The sequence below is a fragment of the Piliocolobus tephrosceles genome, chromosome 9 (genome assembly GCF_002776525.5).
Source record: "Piliocolobus tephrosceles isolate RC106 chromosome 9, ASM277652v3, whole genome shotgun sequence".
Lineage (NCBI taxonomy): Eukaryota > Metazoa > Chordata > Mammalia > Primates > Cercopithecidae > Piliocolobus > Piliocolobus tephrosceles.
Genome location: NC_045442.1, coordinates 58,829,565 through 58,835,941, shown reverse-complemented (window position 1 = coordinate 58,835,941; position 6,377 = coordinate 58,829,565).

Below are 6,377 nucleotides of genomic sequence, written 5' to 3'. Positions count from 1 at the left end.
GGGTGACATTGACTCTATGGGCTTTTGCCCTTAAGAAGCAGTTTACTTGCCCTTCTGCCCCACTGCCAGTAGCATAGACTGAGTGGGTTTCTGTTAGCATTAACATCCTTCTTTTTCATCCTCTTTGATTCTGTAATTCTTCAGTGTTGTTGTCAGCAAAATGGAGACCAAAGAGATCCTGAAATGGAACAGACAGGAAGAGAAGTGATAGTGAACAAATACTAGGAAAATGCATGGCAAAGACAAGGTTTGGGGAAAGTTTGGAATAGACAAAATCGATCGTTTAATAAACAGTCGGTATCCACTGGGTACCAGGCATTGTTCTAGGCTTTGGGGATTCAGCAAGGAACAAAGGAAGACAAAGTCCAAATTCCGAAGGCGTTTACCTGCAAGGAAATGTGTATGATTGAGAGGATGGAAGTGTTATACAGCGCGAGTAAATGAGCAACGTACTTTTCAGACAGAGAAAACTTAGGAAGACAGTAAAATACAGTAATAGGATGGTGTGATATTTATGTGTGTGTGCTATGTTACTTTAAATTGGGTTATCAGGAGTGACCAGATATTAACATTTAAGGCACTTTTGAATGTTAAGGAGTTAGCCATGGAAAAATCTGGGGTCAGAGCATTCCAAGACTAGGAAACATCCTTAAGATTGTTAACAGGGTATTGACTATCACAACTTTGACCACATAGGAAGGAACTTGGTATAATTAGGAGAGAAGATAAAGACCTGTGGGGTTAAGACTGCATAGTGAGCTTCCAGGTTCCTGGAGGGAGATGCAGGTGGAGAGGCCAGTAGGGATTGTACTATGTAGGCCTTTTAGGCCGTGAGGTGGGTAATAGGAAGTTGTAGGCTGTGGTAGGGAGTTGGATTTTATTCTAAATGCAGTGAGAAGTCTTTGGAGAGCTTTGGGCAGGGGAGTGATTTGATCTGTTTTACATTTTTAAGAGGCTGGTGGTGGGGTGAGTGTAACAGCAGGGAAACCTGAATGAGGGGCAGTAATCCAGAAGAAAGACAAGAGAACTAGTGTAAGGATAAGAATCTGTTTGAAGGTACAGCTGACAGGGCTTGCTGATGAGCTGTTGCTTCAGCCATCTATTTCAAAGTGTATTTTCTCCATGTTTTTTCTTTCACAGGTTGACAGCTCTGTGGTGATAGGTAAGACTGATAAAGCTTAAATCCCACCTCCTGCCCACGTCTATTAAATTTAGGAATGAGGGAAGCACACAGAAGTATGAGTAAAGCTGAGATTTTTTTTTTCTCCTCCTTTACAGTTGCTTAATTAACCAGGAAACAAGGAGAGCTGGAAGAGCCCCCAGCCTATATGGATTTAACTCCACTTGTTCATTTCTATGATCTCTTCATTCTTTGGGAACTAGGCTTGTGCTTTTGCCTTTCGTTCTTCTTCCCCTACCTCTTGACTCTATGGGGACTAATTTTCTTTAATTCACAAGATACATTACCTTCTGGCTTTTACTCAAATCTTCTTCAGAATTCATTTGCCCATTTCTTTTGGTACACTGAGATCCAGTGGAAAGAGTACAAAAGATTATAATGATATTCTCACATGCTCAGAGTTCCTAGTCTGCAGTTTTGTTTTGTTTTTGTTTTTAAAGTGGGAAGGAAGGTTTATTTTTTCCCGAGTAGTCATTTCCACCTTATTCCGATATCTGCCTTGTGTATTAGTATAGAACATGGTAAATAAGTGGATAAAAATGTCCCCATTTTCAGACTAATTCATACTCATTTATATTTGAAGTATTTTGGATTTGTATCGTTGCTTTCAGTTTTTAAAAAACATGAGTGTATATTTCTCATTCCTTATTATGAATGAATGTCATGTTGTAAGAAAAAATAATAATTTCAAAGTCAGAGGAGCTGGTGTCATGGCTCTGCCAGTGACTACCCGTGTGTTACTGAGCAAGTCACCTGACTTCGCTGGATCCCAGTTTCTGTGAGAGATGATTTATTTGTAAGATTCCTTCTAGCATCTCGTTAGCTCAATGTGGAGGACAGAGACAATCATAAGACTGATTCAGACAAAACCAAACATATATATTTTCTTTCATTTATGTAAAATTATTACACTATAATCCTGTTAGCTGTGTCCATCTCCACTAAGATCATATAAAGTAACTCTGCCCACTCTAGTTCAAATTTGTGTGGTTATTTGAAGTCGTATCACTTTGGTGTATGGGCTATTTAGTTAAATATGCTAAGTTCAGGGCTTTTTCATGTTTGGGTCAGACTTTAGGTGTACACATTGCACTAATAAATTGCATAGGTTGTGTTGTGTGATACATGCCATAGACACCATTTTCTAACTGTAATTCTATAGACTGGTGCATATTGGATTGGGATAGAGAAGGACTTAAATTTATTCTTTTTTTCCTCTTACTTGCCAATGTCTTATTTCAGGCAATGAGAGGCGAGGGAAAAAGAATTAAAAATTGGTAGAATGCAGAGTGTAGTTGAGGTGGGGGAAGGTGCGGCTTTCACAAGTTATTAACAAAGAGAAGATTTTGCTATAGCCCAGGCGGAAGCACTGCCAGAGGTCATGTATTACGATTTTTGGAGATGATTTAAGATTATAGCACCCCCTCCACCAATTTGGTATTAGAGAGGTTTTCCTCTTCTCATTTAAGCAATGCAACTATTATGAGACTTAAAATTGTTGTGAACTGTAAATTAAATTCAAACATACTTTACCTCTCTTAATTAACTCCCCCCGCCCCATTTCATGCTTCTTGTTTTTCTTTTCCTTTTTTTTTTTTTTCCTCTGAGAAGACATCAGCTATCTCCACCTCCTCCGCTTCCCCATCTGTCCTCTTCCTCCTGGCTGAGAGAGTTTTACTTTATATTTATTTTAATTAATGGATTTGAATCACAAGTGGTGAAACAGTTGATGTTCAGCTTCAAGAGGCAGTGAAAGGGAAAATCGTCTTCCTTGACTTGCCAGCAAAGAACTGTGTGTTCATTGCTGATGCCTGCCTGAAAAATGACTGGGAAAGGGGCAGGATAGGGTTCCAGAGTTCTCTGTCCTTGCAGGGGAACAGATGCCGTATACTAGGATTAAGGGAAATGAAGTTGGGGAAACTCTCTAGAATGATATTGTACTTTCTTGGGAGATGCTTTTCCCACAGTATGCTTAGTATTAGGTGAGTGCAAAAGTTATTGCGGTTTTTACTATTAAACCATAATTATATTTGCACCAACCCAATAAATATTGCTTTATGGTCATGGATCATTGGTTTAGAATAAAATTCCTTAGGAGCAAAATAGCAGGATGCAATTAAATTGAGCACTCTGATTAATAAAATCCACTGTAAGTTTATCATCTTTTTCTCTTTAGTTGGAGAAGGCATATGATACCTTGTTTTTTTGTTTGTTTGTTTGTTTGTTTGTTTGCTTTTTTAAGCTTCTCCCTTGAGTGTTCGCCTTAAATTACACTCCTGGGCATTTGACTGACTTGAAATAAATAAATAAGGGCAGTATTACACGTGTTTTCTTGGAGAGATGAAATGCTACTAATCAAAGCCTTATTTTGGAAAAACAAACAAAAATAACCTTGTCCATAGATGCTCTGTTCTGGCATTTTGGAGAAAGTGTGAGAAATAACAGTACGATTTGAAAGTGGAACAGCAGGACTGAACATGGAAAGAATAATGGACTGAGAGGATACCAGTTCTCCTCCTAGTTCTAGCAACCAGCTGTGTGACTTGGGGCAAATGATTTCACTTCTTGGAACTTCAGTTCCTTTATTTATAAAGTGAAGAATTTAGTTTAGATGATTTACCACTTTCCTTCTAGCATTTAAAAAGAAAATCCTATGAATTTTGAAGATTGTAATGATATGAAATTATATTAATTTCATACCATGATCTATACAGATATCACAAAAGACACTTTTAAATGTATTTTTAACATGAAGAGAACACTCAGTAGCATGTATATAATGATATTTGACTTGTTTTTTATGTCTGTGTTTTCCCTTTCTAAAGTAGATTATATTGACTTTTCCTGGATATAGATCATTGAGTAAAATGAGCAGGAGATCTTGTTTAAAATGTTTGTTATTATTTTTAGTTTCCACAATGTGTTTTTTTAAGGAAAAACTTTTTTTTTTCATTCTAAGCACAAATTATCATGCAATAAGACTGCCATGTATTGCTAGTGGGAAAAGCAAAACATGACTTAACTACACATTTCAACAGGACATGCTGAGTAATTGACAACCAACATCACAGTGCATAGAAATTTCTTTAAGGCAGCAGAGCTTTAGTGTAATTAGATAATTAGCCCTGGTCAGCCTATAATGAATGCACAGGCAATTAGCAATGAATTTGTACTACTAAAGCCTGTTTTTCCTCTTTTGTGTTCCTTTGCTGTCATTAACAACTGTAACTACTGAACAATTTATATCTTCACACTAACAATGAACTTCATTGTCATTAAACTCTTTGAAAGCGATAAAGCAATGAGACCTGACTTTCGTTGCACAACATTAAGTGATTATGTTAAGTAATGCCATTTATTTGCCTGGCCATCCAGCTGCTATATTATGTCAAACAAATAGGGCTTTTAAAAACAGTGCACACTCCGTGATTTTGATGATTGCTTTGTTTGTCAAACCCAAGCAACTAGCAAGAGATGTACCTCAATTTGTAGTTCTTACTCAGTAGCTTTCAGCAGACTTGAATAAAAGAAAACAGTTACACAAATCTACTAAAAGCAAGACCCTGTTTAAAAAAAAAAAAAAAGCCTTTCTTCGTGGCTTAAAGATTCTTATGTTTGGAAAATTTGAGATAAATTTCAGTAAGTGAGAGCCCTTGCTGGGCCGTCTTTTCTTATTTGAGCAGTTTTAGTTTCATGATGACAGATGGAACCTTTATGGCTTTTCCTCACATACCTCCACTGCAAGTCTTTTCCATCCATTTACTGTTTCTTAGGGGAATGGCAGAAGAGAAAAACAAGGAGAAGCAAGGGAGTGACAAAGGGAGGAGAGAGAGAGCTTTCAGGACAGCAGAAGTTACCAAAGAAATAATAGATTGTGTTCCCAAGACCCTGAGTATTGACGTCATGAAGACATTTGTGTTGCTCTGGTCTGGGTGTGTAAACTGAAAGACTTCCTCATATTTCAATCACAAATTGTTGGAGTAGGTAGTTAGGCAGACATGAGCAGGGCAGGACAGGGCCCTGCCCACCAGGAATGTCTAGTGACCATCAGGTGATGGTCAGGTGGTTGTTAAACTGTCTCTGTAAAACAATAATTGGGCACAGCTGGTGCCAGGGAACGGCAGTCTCCCAATAGATAAGAAAACACCCACATCTGGTGATCAGCAGCTTCCTGATGAGATCTCAGGAGTTAGGCAAGTGGGCTCAAGGATGCGCACTAAGAGGCAAAATGGTGGTTTAATGGGTGTATGACCTTCCTCTAGGAATGCTCAGCTAGTAAGGGAACAACACCTCAAGTGAGCATTTGCACAAATTCAGTAAACACACTGTGCATGCAGCCCTTCCCAAGTGCTGGCAGGCCACCAGGCATGGAGACAACCTGCTCCAAGGGAAGCCCTTTCTCCTCAAGTGAGAAGAAACCAAAACCCCGAGCCATGCCAATGTACGAAACTCCAGGTCAAGAGCCAGATGGGGCACTTGGATCTCTCACGTCACTCGCTTGGCCCTCTTCCAAGTGTACTTTACTTCTTTTTGTTTCTACTGTAAAATTTTTTTTAAATAAACTTTCACTCCTGCTCTAAAAGTTGCCTTGGTCTTTCCCTCTGCCTTAAACCTGCATCTGCTCCTCAGCCAAATTGTTTTCTTTGAGGAGTCAAGGATCAAGTTTGCTTCAGACTTGTACAGATTCACTGCTGGTAACATAATGAGTTTTGAAAAATGGACATTTTAAGATGTAGATATCACCTACAATATCAGAAACCAGTCTAATCCCATTAAAATGTATAAAGCTGTTATTTATACAGAGTTTTTTAAAATACAGACTCTGTTCTACTTATTAATAATCTAATAGGGTTTGGGAGGTTAAATCCAATATTAGAAAACTAGTCAGCCACTTAATAGCTGTTTAGGAATTCATTAAATAAATGCATTGCTTACTATTTAAGCAGAATTAAAAATGTATAAACAGAATGTTTCTTCTGGTTGGAATATGAACACTGGCTTATAATTTCTTATCTTGAGACTTCCCATCTGGCTGGTCTTGGAAATATTTTTCTTTTTTTTTCCCTCTAGCAATGCAACAACTAGCAATTAGAGTTTCAGAAATGCCAATTTTAATCACTACTTCCATTTCCAAAATAGAAAAACTTGCATGAACTATACAGTATATAAAGCCTCTTCATTTTATTCAATTGAGTGT